Source organism: Gorilla gorilla, chromosome 7, assembly GCF_029281585.2.
Source record: "Gorilla gorilla gorilla isolate KB3781 chromosome 7, NHGRI_mGorGor1-v2.1_pri, whole genome shotgun sequence".
Lineage (NCBI taxonomy): Eukaryota > Metazoa > Chordata > Mammalia > Primates > Hominidae > Gorilla > Gorilla gorilla.
In genome coordinates this window covers 154,330,936-154,353,975 of record NC_073231.2, presented here as the reverse complement: position 1 = coordinate 154,353,975, position 23,040 = coordinate 154,330,936, and positions in this window count along the sequence as shown.

Sequence of the window (23,040 nt, the reverse complement as noted above, 5' to 3'; positions counted from 1 at the left end):
AATATCTACACAGCTATCTGCATATACATGGAAATATCTACACAGCTATCTCTTTACACATGGAAATAACTACACCACTATCTGTATGAACATGGAAATATCCACACCGCCGTCTGTATGAACATGGAAATATCTGCACCGCCATCTGTATGAACATATAAATATCTACACCGCCATCTGTATTAAGATGGAGATATCTACACCGCTATCTGTACAAACATGGAAATATCTACACCACTATCTGTATGAACATGGAAATATCTACACCGCTATCTGTTTGAACAGGGAAGTATATACACCGCTATCTGCTTGAAAATGGAAATATCTACACAGCTATCTGCATATACATGGGAATATCTACACAGCTATCTCTTTACACATGGAAATAACTACACCGCTATCTGTATGAACATGGAAATATATACACCGCCATCTGTATGAACATGGAAATATCTGCACCGCCATCTGAATGAACATATGAATATCTACACCGCCATCTGTATTAAGATGGAGATATCTACACCGCTATCTGTATAAACATGGAAATATCTACACCGCTATGTGTATAAACATGGAAATATCTACACCGCTACCTGTTTCAACATGGAAATATCAGCACCGCTATCAGTATGAACATGGAAGTAACTACACCGCCATCTGTATGAACATGGAAATAACTTCACCGCCATCTGTATGAACATGGAAATATCTGCACCGCCATCTGTATGAACATATAATTATCTACACCGCCATCTGTATTAAGATGGAGATATCTACACCACTATCTGTATGAGCATGGAAATATCTACACCGCTATGTGTATAAACATGGAAATATCTACACTGCTACCTGTATAAACATGGAAATATCAGCACCGCTATCTGTATGAACATGGAAATATCTACACCGCCATCTGTAAGAACATGGAAAAATCTTCACCGTCATCTGTATGAACACGGATATATCTAGACAGCCATCTGTATGAACATGGAAATATCTTCACCGCCATCTGTATGAACATGGATATGTCTACACAGCCGTCTGGATGAACATGGAAATATCTACACCGCTATCTGTATGAACATGGAACTATCTACACCGCTATCTGTGTAAACATGCATACATCTTCACCGCTATCTGTATAAACATGGAAATATCCACACCGCTATCTGTATGAACATGGAAATATCTATACCGCTATCTGTTTGAACATGGAAATATCTACACCGCTATCTGCATGAAAATGGAAATATCTACAAAGCTATCTGCATATACATGGAAATATCTACACAGCTATCTCTTTGCACATGGAAATAACTACACCGCTATCTCTATAAACATGGAAATATCTACACAACCATCTGTATGAACATGGAAATATCTGCACCGCCATCTGTATGAACATATAAATATCTACACCGCCGTCTGTATTAAGAAGGAGATATCTACACCGCTATCTGTATAAACATGGAAATATCTACACCGCTATCTGTATGAACATGGAAATATCTACACCGCTACCTGTATAAACACAGAAATATGTACACCGCTACCTGTATAAACATGGAAGTATCAGCACCGATATCGGTATGAACATGGCAATATCTACACGGCTATCTGTATGAACATGGAAATATCTACACAGCCATCTGTATGAACATGGAAATATCTTCACCGCCATCTGTATGAACATGGATATATCTACACAGCCATCTGGATGAACATGGAAATATCTACACCACTATCTGTGTAAACATGCATACATTTTCACCGCTATCTGTATAAACATGGAAATATCTACACCGCTATCTTTATGAACATGGAAATATCTACACCGCTATCTGTTTGAACATGGAAATATATACAGCGCTATCTGCTTGAAAATGGAAATATCTACACTGCTATCTGCATGAACATGGAAATATCTACACCGCTATCTGTATGAACATGGAAATATCTACACCGCTATCTGTATGAACATGGAAATATCTACACCGCTATCTGTATGAACATGGAAATATCTTCACCACCATCTGTATGAACATGGATACATCTACACAGCCATCTGGATGAACATGGAAATATCTACACCGCTATCTGTATGAAGATGGAAATATCTAGACAGCCATCTGGATGAACATGAAAATATCTACACCGCTCTCTGTGTAAACATGCATACATCTTCACCGCTATCTGTATAAACATGGAAATATCTACACCGCTACCTGTATAAACATGGAAATATCTACACCGCTATCTCTATGAACATGGAAATATCCACACCGCTATCTGTATGAACATGGAAATAGCTACACCGCTATCTGTATGACCATGGAAATATTTACACCACCATCTGTATGAACATGGAAATATCTACACCGCTATCTGTTTGAACAGGGAAGTATATACACCGCTATCTGCTTGAAAATGGAAATAACTACACAGCTATCTGCATATACATGGGAATATCTACACAGCTATCTCTTTACACATGGAAATAACTACACCGCTATCTGTATGAACATGGAAATATCTACACCGCCATCTGTATGAACATGGAAATATCTGCACCGCCATCTGAATGAACATATAAATATCTACACCGCCATCTGTATTAAGATGAAGATATCTACACTGCTATCTGTATAAACTTGGAAATATCTACACCGCTATCTGTATAAAGATGGAAATATCTGCACCACTATCTGTATAAACATGGAAATGTCTACACCGCTACCTGTATAAACATGGAAATATCAGCACCTCTATCTGTATGAACATGTAAATATCTACACCGTTATCTCTATGAACATGGAAATATCTACACCGCTATCTGTATGAAGATGGAAATATCTACACCGCTATCTGTATAAACATGGAAATATGTACACCGCTACCTGTATTAACATGGAAGTATCAGCACCGCTATCAGTATGAACATGGAAATATCAACACCGCCGTCTGTATGAACATGGAAATATCGTCACCTCCATCTGTATGAACATGGATATATCTACACAGCCATCTGTATGAACATGGAAATATCTTCACCACCATCTGTATGAACATGGATATGCCTACACAGCCGTCTGTATGAACATGGAAATATCTACACCACTATCTGTGTAAACATGCATACATCTTCACAGCTATCTGTATAAACATGGAAATATCTACACCGCTATCTGTATGGACATGGAAATATCTACACCGCTATCTGTTTGAACATGGAAATATCTACACCGCTATCTGCATGAAAATGGAAATATCTACACAACTATCTGCATATAAATGGAAATATCTACACAGCTATCTCTTTGCACATGGAAATAACTACACCTCTATCTCTATAAACATGGAAATATCTACACCGCCATCTGTATGAACATGGAAATATCTACACCTCCATCTGTATTAAGAAGGAGATATCTAACCCGCTATCTGTATAAACATGGAAATATCTACACCGCTATCTGTATGAACATGGAAATATCTACACCGCTATCTGTGTAAACATGCATACATCTTCACAGCTATCTGTATAAACATGGAAATATCTACACCGCTATCTGTATGGACATGGAAATATCTACACCGCTATCTGTTTGAACATGGAAATATCTACACCGCTATCTGCATGAAAATGGAAATATCTACACAACTATCTGCATATAAATGGAAATATCTACAAAGCTATCTCTTTGCACATGGAAATAACTACACCGCTATGTCTATAAACATGGAAATATCTACACCGCCATCTGTATGAACATGGAAATATCTACACCGCCATCTGTATTAAGAAGGAGATATCTACACCGCTATCTGTATAAACATGGAAATATCTACACCGCTATCTGTATGAACATGGAAATATGTACACCACTATTTGTATAAATACGGAAATATGTACACCGCTACCTGTATGAACATGGAAATACATGCACCGCTATCTGTATGAACATGGAAATATCTACACCGCTATCTGTATGAACATGGAAATATCTACACCGCTATCTGTATGAACATGGAAATATCTACACAGCCATCTGGGTGAACATGGAAATATCTACACCGCTATCTGTATGAACATGGAAATACATGCACCGCTATCTGTATGAACATGGAAATATCTACACCGCTATCTGTATGAACATGGAAATATCTACACCGCTATCTGTATGAACATGGAAATATCTTCACAGCCATCTGTATGAACATGGATATATCTACACAGCCATCTGGATGAACATGGAAATATCTACTCCGCTATCTTTATGAACATGGAAATATCTACACCGCTATCTGTTTGAACATGGAAATATATACAGCGCTATCTGCTTGAAAATGGAATATCTACACTGCTATCTGTATGAACATGGAAATATATACACCGCTATCTGTATGAACATGGAAATATCTACACCGCTTTCTGTATGAACATGGAAATATCTACACCACTATCTGTATGAATATGGAAATATCTTCACCGCCATCTGTATGAACATGGATATATCTACACAGCCATCTGGATGAACATGGAAATATCTGCACCGCTATCTGTATGAAGATGGAAATATCTACACCGCTATCTGTATGAACATGGATATATCTACACAGCCATCTGGATGAACATGGAAATATCTACACCGCTATCTGTGTAAACATGCATACATCTTCACCGCTATCTGTATAAACATGGAAATATCTACACCGCTATCTTTCTGAACATGGAAATATCTACACCGCTAACTGTTTGAACAGGGAAATATATACACCGCAATCTGCATGAAAATGGAAATATCTACACAGCTATCTCTTTACACATGGAAATAACTACACCACTATCTGCATGAACATGGAAATATCTACACCGCCGTCTGTATGAACATGGAAATATCTGCACCGCCATCTGTATGAACATATAAATATCTACACCGCCATCTGTATTAAGATGGAGATATCTACACCGCTATCTGTACAAACATGGAAATATCTACACCACTATCTGTATGAACATGGAAATATCTACACCGCTATCTGTTTGAACAGGGAAGTAAATACACCGCTATCTGCTTGAAAATGGAAATATCTACACAGCTATCTGCATATACATGGGAATATCTACACAGCTATCTCTTTACACATGGAAATAACTACACCGCTATCTGTATGAACATGGAAATATCTACACCGCCATCTGTATGAACATGGAAATATCTGCACCGCCATCTGAATGAACATATAAATATCTACACCGCCATCTGTATTAAGATGAAGATATCTACACCGCTATCTGTATAAACTTGGAAATATCTACACCGCTATCTGTATAAAGATGGAAATATCTGCACCACTATCTGTATAAACATGGAAATGTCTACACCGCTACCTGTATAAACATGGAAATATCAGCACCGCTATCTGTATGAACATGTAAATATCTACACCGTTATCTCTATGAACATGGAAATATCTACACCGCTATCTGTATGAAGATGGAAATATCTACACCGCTATCTGTATAAACATGGAAATATGTACACCGCTACCTGTATTAACATGGAAGTATCAGCACCGCTATCACTATGAACATGGAAATATCAACACCGCCGTCTGTATGAACATGGAAATATCGTCACCTCCATCTGTATGAACATGGATATATCTACACAGCCATCTGTATGAACATGGAAATATCTTCACCGCCATCTGTATGAACATGGATATGTCTACACAGCCGTCTGTATGAACATAGAAATATCTACACCGCTATCTGTGTAAACATGCATACATCTTCACAGCTATCTGTATAAACATGGAAATATCTACACCGCTATCTGTATGGACATGGAAATATCTACACCGCTATCTGTTTGAACATGGAAATATCTACACCGCTATCTGCATGAAAATGGAAATATCTACACAACTATCTGCATATAAATGGAAATATCTACACAGCTATCTCTTTGCACATGGAAATAACTACACCTCTATCTCTATAAACATGGAAATATCTACACCGCCATCTGTATGAACATGGAAATATCTACACCACCATCTGTATTAAGAAGGAGATATCTAACCCGCTATCTGTATAAACATGGAAATATCTACACCGCTATCTGTATGAACATGGAAATATCTACACCGCTATCTGTGTAAACATGCATACATCTTCACAGCTATCTGTATAAACATGGAAATATCTACACCGCTATCTGTATGGACATGGAAATATCTACACCGCTATCTGTTTGAACATGGAAATATCTACACCGCTATCTGCATGAAAATGGAAATATCTACACAACTATCTGCATATAAATGGAAATATCTACACAGCTATCTCTTTGCACATGGAAATAACTACACCGCTATGTCTATAAACATGGAAATATCTACACCGCCATCTGTATGAACATGGAAATATCTACACCGCCATCTGTATTAAGAAGGAGATATCTACACCGCTATCTGTATAAACATGGAAATATCTACACGGCTATCTGTATGAACATGGAAATATCTACACCGCTATTTGTATAAACACGGAAATATGTACACCGCTACCTGTATGAACATGGAAATACATGCACCGCTATCTGTATGAACATGGAAATATCTACACCGCTATCTGTATGAACATGGAAATATCTACACCGCTATCTGTATGAACATTGAAATATCTACACAGCCATCTGGGTGAACATGGAAATATCTACACCGCTATCTGTATGAACATGGAAATACATGCACCGCCATCTGTATGAACATGGAAATATCTACACCGCTATCTGTATGAACATGGAAATATCTACACCGCTATCTGTATGAACATGGAAATATCTTCACAGCCATCTGTATGAACATGGATATATCTACACAGCCATCTGGATGAACATGGAAATATCTACTCCGCTATCTTTATGAACATGGAAATATCTACACCGCTATCTTTATGAACATGGAAATATCTACACCGCTAACTGTTTGAACAGGGAAATATATACACCGCTATCTGCATGAAAATGGAAATATCTACACCGCTATCTGTATGAAAACGGAAATACATACACCGCTATCTGTATGAACATGGAAATATCTACACAGCTACGTGTATAAACATGGAAATATCTACACCGCTATCTGCATGAAAATGGAAATATCTACACAACTATCTGCATATAAATGGAAATATCTACACAGCTATCTCTTTGCACATGGAAATAACTACACCTCTATGTCTATAAACATGGAAATATCTACACCGCCATCTGTATGAACATGGAAATATCTACACCGCCATCTGTATTAAGAAGGAGATATCTACACCGCTATCTGTATAAACATGGAAATATCTACACCGCTATCTGTATGAACATGGAAATATCTACACCGCTTTTTGTATAAACACGGAAATATGTACACCGCTACCTGTATGAACATGGAAATACATGCACCGCTATCTGTATGAACATGGAAATATCTACACCGCTATCTGTATGAACATGGAAATATCTACACCGCTATCTGTATGAACATGGAAATATCTACACAGCCATCTGGGTGAACATGGAAATATCTACACCGCTATCTGTATGAACATGGAAATACATGCACCGCTATCTGTATGAACATGGAAATATCTACACCGCTATCTGTATGAACATGGAAATATCTACACCGCTATCTGTATGAACATGGAAATATCTTCACAGCCATCTGTATGAACATGGATATATCTACACAGCCATCTGGATGAACATGGAAATATCTACTCCGCTATCTTTATGAACATGGAAATATCTACACCGCTATCTGTTTGAACATAGAAATATATACAGCGCTATCTGCTTGAAAATGGAATATCTACACTGCTATCTGTATGAACATGGAAATATATACACCGCTAACTGTATGAACATGGAAATATCTACACCGCTTTCTGTATGAACATGGAAATATCTACACCGCTATCTGTATGAACATGGAAATATCTTCACCGCCATCTGTATGAACATGGATATATCTACACAGCCATCTGGATGAAAATGGAAATATCTGCACCGCTATCTGTATGAAGATGGAAATATCTACACCGCTATCTGTATGAACATGGATATATCTACACAGCCATCTGGATGAACATGGAAATATCTACACCGCTATCTGTGTAAACATGCATACATCTTCACCGCTATCTGTATAAACATGGAAATATCTACACCGCTATCTTTCTGAACATGGAAATATCTACACCGCTAACTGTTTGAACAGGGAAATATATACACCGCTATCTGCATGAAAATGGAAATATCTACACAGCTATCTGCATATACATGGAAATATCTACACAGCTATCTCTTTACACATGGAAATAACTACACCACTATCTGTATGAACATGGAAATATCCACACCGCCGTCTGTATGAACATGGAAATATCTGCACCGCCATCTGTATGAACATATAAATATCTACACCGCCATCTGTATTAAGATGGAGATATCTACACCGCTATCTGTACAAACATGGAAATATCTACACCACTATCTGTATGAACATGGAAATATCTACACCGCTATCTGTTTGAACAGGGAAGTATATACACCGCTATCTGCTTGAAAATGGAAATATCTACACAGCTATCTGCATATACATGGGAATATCTACACAGCTATCTCTTTACACATGGAAATAACTACACCGCTATCTGTATGAACATGGAAATATATACACCGCCATCTGTATGAACATGGAAATATCTGCACCGCCATCTGAATGAACATATGAATATCTACACAGCCATCTGTATTAAGATGGAGATATCTACACCGCTATCTGTATAAACATGGAAATATCTACACCGCTATGTGTATAAACATGGAAATATCTACACCGCTACCTGTTTCAACATGGAAATATCAGCACCGCTATCAGTATGAACATGGAAGTAACTACACCGCCATCTGTATGAACATGGAAATAACTTCACCGCCATCTGTATGAACATGGAAATATCTGCACCGCCATCTGTATGAACATATAATTATCTACACCGCCATCTGTATTAAGATGGAGATATCTACACCACTATCTGTATGAACATGGAAATATCTACACCGCTATGTGTATAAACATGGAAATATCTACACTGCTACCTGTATAAACATGGAAATATCAGCACCGCTATCTGTATGAACATGGAAATATCTACACCGCCATCTGTAAGAACATGGAAAAATCTTCACCGTCATCTGTATGAACACGGATATATCTAGACAGCCATCTGTATGAACATGGAAATATCTTCACCGCCATCTGTATGAACATGGATATGTCTACACAGCCGTCTGGATGAACATGGAAATATCTACACCGCTATCTGTATGAACATGGAACTATCTACACCGCTATCTGTGTAAACATGCATACATCTTCACCGCTATCTGTATAAACATGGAAATATCCACACCGCTATCTGTATGAACATGGAAATATCTATACCGCTATCTGTTTGAACATGGAAATATCTACACCGCTATCTGCATGAAAATGGAAATATCTACAAAGCTATCTGCATATACATGGAAATATCTACACAGCTATCTCTTTGCACATGGAAATAACTACACCGCTATCTCTATAAACATGGAAATATCTACACAACCATCTGTATGAACATGGAAATATCTGCACCGCCATCTGTATGAACATATAAATATCTACACCGCCGTCTGTATTAAGAAGGAGATATCTACACCGCTATCTGTATAAACATGGAAATATCTACACCGCTATCTGTATGAACATGGAAATATCTACACCGCTACCTGTATAAACACAGAAATATGTACACCGCTACCTGTATAAACATGGAAGTATCAGCACCGATATCGGTATGAACATGGCAATATCTACACGGCTATCTGTATGAACATGGAAATATCTACACAGCCATCTGTATGAACATGGAAATATCTTCACCGCCATCTGTATGAACATGGATATATCTACACAGCCATCTGGATGAACATGGAAATATCTACACCGCTATCTGTGTAAACATGCATACATTTTCACCGCTATCTGTATAAACATGGAAATATCTACACCGCTATCTTTATGAACATGGAAATATCTACACCGCTATCTGTTTGAACATGGAAATATATACAGCGCTATCTGCTTGAAAATGGAAATATCTACACTGCTATCTGCATGAACATGGAAATATCTACACCGCTATCTGTATGAACATGGAAATATCTACACCGCTATCTGTATGAACATGGAAATATCTACACCGCTATCTGTATGAACATGGAAATATCTTCACCACCATCTGTATGAACATGGATACATCTACACAGCCATCTGGATGAACATGGAAATATCTACACCGCTATCTGTATGAAGATGGAAATATCTAGACAGCCATCTGGATGAACATGAAAATATCTACACCGCTCTCTGTGTAAACATGCATACATCTTCACCGCTATCTGTATAAACATGGAAATATCTACACCGCTACCTGTATAAACATGGAAATATCTACACCGCTATCTCTATGAACATGGAAATATCCACACCGCTATCTGTATGAACATGGAAATAGCTACACCGCTATCTGTATGACCATGGAAATATTTACACCACCATCTGTATGAACATGGAAATATCTACACCGCTATCTGTTTGAACAGGGAAGTATATACACCGCTATCTGCTTGAAAATGGAAATAACTACACAGCTATCTGCATATACATGGGAATATCTACACAGCTATCTCTTTACACATGGAAATAACTACACCGCTATCTGTATGAACATGGAAATATCTACACGGCTATCTGTATGAACATGGAAATATCTACACCGCTATCTGTATGAATATGGAAATGTCTTCACCGACATCTGTATGAACATGGATATATCTACACAGCCATCTGAATGAACATGGAAATATCTACACCGCTATCTGTATGAACATGGAAATATCTACACAGCCATCTGGATGAACATGGAAATATCTACACTGCTATCTGTATGAGCATGGAAATACATACCCCGCTATCTGTATGAACATGGAAATATCTACACCGCTATCTGTATGAACATGGAAATATCTACACCGCTATCTGTATGAACATGGAAATATCTACACCGCTATCTGTATGAACTTGGAAATATCTTCACCGCCATCTGTGTGAACATGGATATATCTACACAGCCATCTGGATGAACGTGGAAATATCTACACAGGTATCTGTGTAAACATGCATACAACTTCACCGCTATCTGTATAAACATGGAAATATCTACACCGCTATCTTTATGAACATGGAAATATCTACACCGCTAACTGTTTGAACAGGGAAATATATACACCGCTATCTGCATGAAAATGGAAATATCTACACCGCTATCTGTATGAAAACGGAAATACATACACCGCTATCTGTATGAACATGGAAATATCTACACAGCTACGTGTATAAACATGGAAATATCTACACCGCTATCTGCATGAAAATGGAAATATCTACACAACTATCTGCATATAAATGGAAATATCTACACAGATATCTCTTTGCACATGGAAATAACTACACCTCTATGTCTATAAACATGGAAATATCTACACCGCCATCTGTATGAACATGGAAATATCTACACCGCCATCTGTATTAAGAAGGAGATATCTACACCGCTATCTGTATAAACATGGAAATATCTACACCGCTATCTGTATGAACATGGAAATATCTACACCGCTTTTTGTATAAACACGGAAATATGTACACCGCTACCTGTATGAACATGGAAATACATGCACCGCTATCTGTATGAACATGGAAATACATGCACCGCTATCTGTATGAACATGGAAATATCTACACCGCTATCTGTATGAACATGGAAATATCTACACCGCTATCTGTATGAACATGGAAATGTCTTCACAGCCATCTGTATGAACATGGATATATCTACACAGCCATCTGGATGAACATGGAAATATCTACTCCGCTATCTTTATGAACATGGAAATATCTACACCGCTATCTGTTTGAACATAGAAATATATACAGCGCTATCTGCTTGAAAATGGAATATCTACACTGCTATCTGTATGAACATGGAAATATATACACCGCTATCTGTATGAACATGGAAATATCTACACCGCTTTCTGTATGAACATGGAAATATCTACACCGCTATCTGTATGAACATGGAAATATCTTCACCGCCATCTGTATGAACATGGATATATCTACACAGCCATCTGGATGAAAATGGAAATATCTGCACCGCTATCTGTATGAAGATGGAAATATCTACACCGCTATCTGTATGAACATGGATATATCTACACAGCCATCTGGATGAACATGGAAATATCTACACCGCTATCTGTGTAAACATGCATACATCTTCACCGCTATCTGTATAAACATGGAAATATCTACACCGCTATCTTTCTGAACATGGAAATATCTACACCGCTAACTGTTTGAACAGGGAAATATATACACCGCTATCTGCATGAAAATGGAAATATCTACACAGCTATCTGCATATACATGGAAATATCTACACAGCTATCTCTTTACACATGGAAATAACTACACCACTATCTGTATGAACATGGAAATATCCACACCGCCGTCTGTATGAACATGGAAATATCTGCACCGCCATCTGTATGAACATATAAATATCTACACCGCCATCTGTATTAAGATGGAGATATCTACACCGCTATCTGTACAAACATGGAAATATCTACACCACTATCTGTATGAACATGGAGATATCTACACCGCTATCTGTTTGAACAGGGAAGTATATACACCGCTATCTGCTTGAAAATGGAAATATCTACACAGCTATCTGCATATACATGGGAATATCTACACAGCTATCTCTTTACACATGGAAATAACTACACCGCTATCTGTATGAACATGGAAATATATACACCGCCATCTGTATGAACATGGAAATATCTGCACCGCCATCTGAATGAACATATGAATATCTACACCGCCATCTGTATTAAGATGGAGATATCTACACCGCTATCTGTATAAACATGGAAATATCTACACCGCTATGTGTATAAACATGGAAATATCTACACCGCTACCTGTTTCAACATGGAAATATCAGCACCGCTATCAGTATGAACATGGAAGTAACTACACCGCCATCTGTATGAACATGGAAATAACTTCACCGCCATCTGTATGAACATGGAAATATCTGCACCGCCATCTGTATGAACATATAATTATCTACACCGCCATCTGTATTAAGATGGAGATATCTACACCACTATCTGTATGAACATGGAAATATCTACACCGCTATGTGTATAAACATGGAAATATCTACACTGCTACCTGTATAAACATGGAAATATCAGCACCGCTATCTGTATGAACATGGAAATATCTACACCGCCATCTGTAAGAACATGGAAAAATCTTCACCGTCATCTGTATGAACACGGATATATCTAGACAGCCATCTGTAAGAACATGGAAATATCTTCACCGCCATCTGTATGAACATGGATATGTCTACACAGCCGTCTGGATGAACATGGAAATATCTACACCGCTATCTGTATGAACATGGAACTATCTACACCGCTATCTGTGTAAACATGCATACATCTTCACTGCTATCTGTATAAACATGGAAATATCCACACCGCTATCTGTATGAACATGGAAATATCTATACCGCTATCTGTTTGAACATGGAAATATCTACACCGCTATCTGCATGAAAATGGAAATATCTACAAAGCTATCTGCATATACATGGAAATATCTACACAGCTATCTCTTTGCACATGGAAATAACTACACCGCTATCTCTATAAACATGGAAATATCTACACAACCATCTGTATGAACATGGAAATATCTGCACCGCCATCTGTATGAACATATAAATATCTACACCGCCGTCTGTATTAAGAAGGAGATATCTACACCGCTATCTGTATAAACATGGAAATATCTACACCGCTATCTGTATGAACATGGAAATATCTACACCGCTACCTGTATAAACACAGAAATATGTACACCGCTACCTGTATAAACATGGAAGTATCAGCACCGATATCGGTATGAACATGGCAATATCTACACGGCTATCTGTATGAACATGGAAATATCTACACAGCCATCTGTATGAACATGGAAATATCTTCACCGCCATCTGTATGAACATGGATATATCTACACAGCCATCTGGATGAACATGGAAATATCTACACCGCTATCTGTGTAAACATGCATACATTTTCACCGCTATCTGTATAAACATGGAAATATCTACACCGCTATCTTTATGAACATGGAAATATCTACACCGCTATCTGTTTGAACATGGAAATATATACAGCGCTATCTGCTTGAAAATGGAAATATCTACACTGCTACCTGCATGAACATGGAAATATCTACACCGCTATCTGTATGAACATGGAAATATCTACACCGCTATCTGTATGAACATGGAAATATCTACACCGCTATCTGTATGAACATGGAAATATCTTCACCACCATCTGTATGAACATGGATATATCAACACAGCCATCTGGATGAACATGGAAATATCTACACCGCTATCTGTATGAACATGGAAATATCTAGACAGCCATCTGGATGAACATGAAAATATCTACACCGCTCTCTGTGTAAACATGCATACATCTTCACCGCTATCTCTATAAACATGGAAATATCTACACCGCTACCTGTATAAACATGGAAATATCTACACCGCTATCTCTATGAACATGGAAATATCCACACCGCTATCTGTATGAACATGGAAATAGCTACACCGCTATCTGTATGACCATGGAAATATTTACACCACCATCTGTATGAACATGGAAATATCTACACCGCTATCTGTTTGAACAGGGAAGTATATACACCGCTATCTGCTTGAAAATGGAAATAACTACACAGCTATCTGCATATACATGGGAATATCTACACAGCTATCTCTTTACACATGGAAATAACTACACCGCTATTTGTATGAACATGGAAATATCTACACCGCCATCTGTATGAACATGGAAATATCTGCACCGCCATCTGAATGAACATATAAATATCTACACCGCCATCTGTATTAAGATGAAGATATCTACACTGCTATCTGTATAAACTTGGAAATATGTACACCGCTATCTGTATAAAGATGGAAATATCTGCACCACTATCTGTATAAACATGGAAATGTCTACACCGCTACCTGTATAAACATGGAAATATCAGCACCTCTATCTGTATGAACATGTAAATATCTACACCGTTATCTCTATGAACATGGAAATATCTACACCGCTATCTGTATGAAGATGGAAATATCTACACCGCTATCTGTATAAACATGGAAATATGTACACCGCTACCTGTATTAACATGGAAGTATCAGCACCGCTATCAGTATGAACATGGAAATATCAACACCGCCGTCTGTATGAACATGGAAATATCGTCACCTCCATCTGCATGAACATGGATATATCTACACAGCCATCTGTATGAACATGGAAATATCTTCACCGCCATCTGTATGAACATGGATATGCCTACACAGCCGTCTGTATGAACATGGAAATATCTACACCACTATCTGTGTAAACATGCATACATCTTCACAGCTATCTGTATAAACATGGAAATATCTACACCGCTATCTGTATGGACATGGAAATATCTACACCGCTATCTGTTTGAACATGGAAATATCTACACCGCTATCTGCATGAAAATGGAAATATCTACACAACTATCTGCAAATAAATGGAAATATCTACACAGCTATCTCTTTGCACATGGAAATAACTACACCTCTATCTCAATAAACATGGAAATATCTACACCGCCATCTGTATGAACATGGAAATATCTACACCTCCATCTGTATTAAGAAGGAGATACCTAACCCGCTATCTGTATAAACATGGAAATATCTACACCGCTATCTGTATGAACATGGAAATATCTACACCGCTATCTGTGTAAACATGCATACATCTTCACAGCTATCTGTATAAACATGGAAATATCTACACCGCTATCTGTATGGACATGGAAATATCTACACCGCTATCTGTTTGAACATGGAAATATCTACACCGCTATCTGCATGAAAATGGAAATATCTACACAACTATCTGCATATAAATGGAAATATCTACACAGCTATCTCTTTGCACATGGAAATAACTACACCGCTATGTCTATAAACATGGAAATATCTACACCGCCATCTGTATGAACATGGAAATATCTACACCGCCATCTGTATTAAGAAGGAGATATCTACACCGCTATCTGTATAAACATGGAAATATCTACACGGCTATCTGTATGAACATGGAAATATCTACACCGCTATTTGTATAAACACGGAAATATGTACACCGCTACCTGTATGAACATGGAAATACATGCACCGCTATCTGTATGAACATGGAAATATCTACACCGCTATCTGTATGAACATGGAAATATCTACACCGCTATCTGTATGAACATTGAAATATCTACACAGCCATCTGGGTGAACATGGAAATATCTACACCGCTATCTGTATGAACATGGAAATACATGCACCGCCATCTGTATGAACATGGAAATATCTACACCGCTATCTGTATGAACATGGAAATATCTACACCGCTATCTGTATGAACATGGAAATATCTTCACAGCCATCTGTATGAACATGGATATATCTACACAGCCATCTGGATGAACATGGAAATATCTACTCCGCTATCTTTATGAACATGGAAATATCTACACCGCTATCTGTTTGAACATGGAAATATATACAGCGCTATCTGCTTGAAAATGGAATATTTACACTGCTATCTGTATGAACATGGAAATATATACACCGCTATCTGTATGAACATGGAAATATCTACACCGCTTTCTGTATGAACATGGAAATATCTACACCACTATCTCTATGAATATGGAAATATCTTCACCGCCATCTGTATGAACATTGATATATCTACACAGCCATCTGGATGAACATGGAAATATCTGCACCGCTATCTGTATGAAGATGGAAATATCTACACCGCTATCTGTATGAACATGGATATATCTACACAGCCATCTGGATGAACATGGAAATATCTACACCGCTATCTGTGTAAACATGCATACATCTTCACCGCTATCTGTATAAACATGGAAATATCTACACCGCTATCTTTCTGAACATGGAAATATCTACACCGCTAACTGTTTGAACAGGGAAATATATACACCGCTATCTGCATGAAAATGGAAATATCTACACAGCTATCTGCATATACATGGAAATATCTACACAGCTATCTCTTTACACATGGAAATAACTACACCACTATCTGTATGAACATGGAAATATCTACACCGCCGTCTGTATGAACATGGAAATATCTGCACCGCCATCTGTATGAACATATAAATATCTACACCGCCATCTGTATTAAGATGGAGATATCTACACCGCTATCTGTACAAACATGGAAATATCTACACCACTATCTGTATGAACATGGAAATATCTACACCGCTATCTGTTTGAACAGGGAAGTATATACACCGCTATCTGCTTGAAAATGGAAATATCTACACAGCTATCTGCATATACATGGGAATATCTACACAGCTATCTCTTTACACATGGAAATAACTACACCGATATCTGTATGAACATGGAAATAGATACACCGCCATCTGTATGAACATGGAAATATCTGCACCGCCATCTGAATGAACATATGAATATCTACACCGCCATCTGTATTAAGATGGAGATATCTACACCGCTATCTGTATAAACATGGAAATATCTACACCGCTATGTGTATAAACATGGAAATATCTACACCGCTACCTGTTTCAACATGGAAATATCAGCACCGCTATCAGTATGAACATGGAAGTAACTACACCGCCATCTGTATGAACATGGAAATAACTTCACCGCCATCTGTATGAACATGGAAATATCTGCACCGCCATCTGTATGAACATATAATTATCTACACCGCCATCTGTATTAAGATGGAGATATCTACACCGCTATCTGTATGAACATGGAAATATCTACACCGCTATGTGTATAAACATGGAAATATCTACACTGCTACCTGTATAAACATGGAAATATCAGCACCGCTATCTGTATGAACATGGAAATATCTACACCGCCATCTGTAAGAACATGGAAAAATCTTCACCGTCATCTGTATGAACATGGATACATCTAGACAGCCATCTGTATGAACATGGAAATATCTTCACCGCCATCTGTATGAACATGGATATGTCTACACAGCCGTCTGGATGAACATGGAAATATCTACACCGCTATCTGTATGAACATGGAACTATCTACACCGCTATCTGTGTAAACATGCATACATCTTCACCGCTATCTGTATAAACATGGAAATATCCACACCGCTATCTGTATGAACATGGAAATATCTATACCGCTATCTGTTTGAACATGGAAATATCTACACCGCTATCTGCATGAACATGGAAATATCTACAAAGCTATCTGCATATACATGGAAATATCTACACAGCTATCACTTTGCACATGGAAATAACTACACCGCTATCTCTATAAACATGGAAATATCTACACAACCATCTGTATGAACATGGAAATATCTGCACGGCCATCTGTATGAACATATAAATATCTACACCGCCGTCTGTATTAAGAAGGAGATATCTACACCGCTATCTGTATAAACATGGAAATATCTACACCGCTATCTGTATGAACATGGAAATATCTACACCGCTACCTGTATAAACACAGAAATATGTACACCGCTAATTGTATAAACATGGAAGTATCAGCACCGATATCGGTATGAACATGGCAATATCTACACGGCTATCTGTATGAACATGGAAATATCTACACAGCCATCTGTATGAACATGGAAATATCTTCAGCGCCATCTGTATGAACATGGATATATCTACACAGCCATCTGGATGAACATGGAAATATCTACACCGCTATCTGTGTAAACATGCATACATTTTCACCGCTATCTGTATAAACATGGAAATATCTACACCGCTATCTTTATGAACATGGAAATATCTACACCGCTATCTGTTTGAACATGGAAATATATACAGCGCTATCTGCTTGAAAATGGAAATATCTACACTGCTACCTGCATGAACATGGAAATATCTACACCGCTATCTGTATGAACATGGAAATATCTACACCGCTATCTGTATGAACATGGAAATATCTACACCGCTATCTGTATGAACATGGAAATATCTTCACCGCCATCTGTATGAACATGGATATATCTACACAGCCATCTGGATGAACATGGAAATATCTACACCGCTATCTGTATGAACATGGAAATATCTACACAGCCATCTGGATGAACATGAAAATATCTACACCGCTATCTGTGTAAACATGCATACATCTTCACCGCTATCTGTATAAACATGGAAATATCTACACCGCTACCTGTATAAACATGGAAATATCTACACAGCTATCTCTATGAACATGGAAATATCCATACCGCTATCTGTATGAACATGGAAATAGCTACACCGCTATCTGTATGAACATGGAAATATCTACACCACCATCTGTATGAACATGGAAATATCTACACAGCTATCTGTTTGAACAGGGAAGTATATACACCGCTATCTGCTTGAAAATGGAAATAACTACACAGCTATCTGCATATACATGGGAATATCTACACAGCTATCTCTTTACACATGGAAATAACTACACCGCTATCTGTATGAACATGGAAATATCTACACCGCCATCTGTATGAACATGGAAATATCTGCACCGCCATCTGAATGAACATATAAATATCTACACCGCCATCTGTATTAAGATGAAGATATCTACACCGCTATCTGTATAAACTTGGAAATATCTACACCGCTATCTGTATAAAGATGGAAATATCTGCACCACTATCTGTATAAACATGGAAATGTCTACACCGCTACCTGTATAAACATGGAAATATCAGCACCGCTATCTGTATGAACATGTAAATATCTACACCGTTATCTCTATGAACATGGAAATATCTACACCGCTATCTGTATGAAGATGGAAATATCTACACCGCTATCTGTATAAACATGGAAATATGTACACCGCTACCTGTATTAACATGGAAGTATCAGCACCGCTATCAGTATGAACATGGAAATATCAACACCGCCATCTGTATGAACATGGAAATATCGTCACCTCCATCTGTATGAACATGGATATATCTACACAGCCATCTGTATGAACATGGAAATATCTTCACCGCCATCTGTATGAACATGGATATGTCTACACAGCCGTCTGTATGAACATGGAAATATCTACACCGCTATCTGTGTAAACATGCATACATCTTCACAGCTATCTGTATAAACATGGAAATATCTACACCGCTATCTGTATGGAAATGGAAATATCTACACCACTATCTGTTTGAACATGGAAATATCTACACCGCTATCTGCATGAAAATGGAAATATCTACACAACTATCTGCATATAAATGGAAATATCTACACAGCTATCTCTTTGCACATGGAAATAACTACACCTCTATCTCTATAAACATGGAAATATCTAGACCGCCATCTGTATGAACATGGAAATATCTACACCACCATCTGTATTAAGAAGGAGATATCTAACCCGCTATCTGTATAAACATGGAAATATCTACACCGCTATCTGTATGAACATGGAAATATCTACACCGCTATCTGTGTAAACATGCATACATCTTCACAGCTATCTGTATAAACATGGAAATATCTACACCGCTATCTGTATGGACATGGAAATATCTACACCGCTATCTGTTTGAACATGGAAATATCTACACCGCTATCTGCATGAAAATGGAAATATCTACACAACTATCTGCATATAAATGGAAATATCTACACAGCTATCTCTTTGCACATGGAAATAACTACACCGCTATGTCTATAAACATGGAAATATCTACACCGCCATCTGTATGAACATGGAAATATCTACACCGCCATCTGTATTAAGAAGGAGATATCTACACCGCTATCTGTATAAACATGGAAATATCTACACCGCTATCTGTATGAACATGGAAATATCTACACCGCTATTTGTATAAACACGGAAATATGTACACCGCTACCTGTATGAACATGGAAATACATGCACCGCTATCTGTATGAACATGGAAATATCTACACCGCTATCTGTATGAACTTGGAAATATCTACACAGCCATCTGGGTGAACATGGAAATATCTACACCGCTATCTGTATGAACATGGAAATACATGCACCGCTATCTGTATGAACATGGAAATCTCTACACCGCTATCTGTATGAACATGGAAATATCTACACCGCTATCTGTATGAACATGGAAATATCTTCACAGCCATCTGTATGAACATGGATATATCTACACAGCCATCTGGATGAACATGGAAATATCTACTCCGCTATCTTTATGAACATGGAAATATCTACACCGCTATCTGTTTGAACATGGAAATGTATACAGCGCTATCTGCTTGAAAATGGAATATCTACACTGCTATCTGTATGAACATGGAAATATATACACCGCTATCTGTATGAACATGGAAATATCTACACCGCTTTCTGTATGAACATGGAAATATCTACACCACTATCTCTATGAATATGGAAATATCTTCACCGCCATCTGTATGAACATGGATATATCTACACAGCCATCTGGATGAACATGGAAATATCTGCACCGCTATCTGTATGAAGATGGAAATATCTACACCGCTATCTGTATGAACATGGATATATCTACACAGCCATCTGGATGAACATGGAAATATCTACACCGCTATCTGTGTAAACATGCATACATCTTCACCGCTATCTGTATAAACATGGAAATATCTACACCGCTATCTTTCTGAACATGGAAATATCTACACCGCTAACTGTTTGAACAGGGAAATATATACACCGCTATCTGCATGAAAATGGAAATATCTACACAGCTATCTGCATATACATGGAAATATCTACACAGCTATCTCTTTACACATGGAAATAACTACACCACTATCTGTATGAACATGGAAATATCTACACCGCCGTCTGTATGAACATGGAAATATCTGCACCGCCATCTGTATGAACATATAAATATCTACACCGCCATCTGTATTAAGATGGAGATATCTACACCGCTATCTGTACAAACATGGAAATATCTACACCACTATCTGTATGAACATGGAAATATCTACACCGCTATCTGTTTGAACAGGGAAGTATATACACCGCTATCTGCTTGAAAATGGAAATATCTACACAGCTATCTGCATATACATGGGAATATCTACACAGCTATCTCTTTACACATGGAAATAACTACACCGATATCTGTATGAACATGGAAATAGATACACCGCCATCTGTATGAACATGGAAATATCTGCACCGCCATCTGAATGAACATATGAATATCTACACCGCCATCTGTATTAAGATGGAGATATCTACACCGCTATCTGTATAAACATGGAAATATCTACACCGCTATGTGTATAAACATGGAAATATCTACACCGCTACCTGTTTCAACATGGAAATATCAGCACCGCTATCAGTATGAACATGGAAGTAACTACACCGCCATCTGTATGAACATGGAAATAACTTCACCGCCATCTGTATGAACATGGAAATATCTGCACCGCCATCTGTATGAACATATAATTATCTACACCGCCATCTGTATTAAGATGGAGATATCTACACCGCTATCTGTATGAACATGGAAATATCTACACCGCTATGTGTATAAACATGGAAATATCTACACTGCTACCTGTATAAACATGGAAATATCAGCACCGCTATCTGTATGAACATGGAAATAT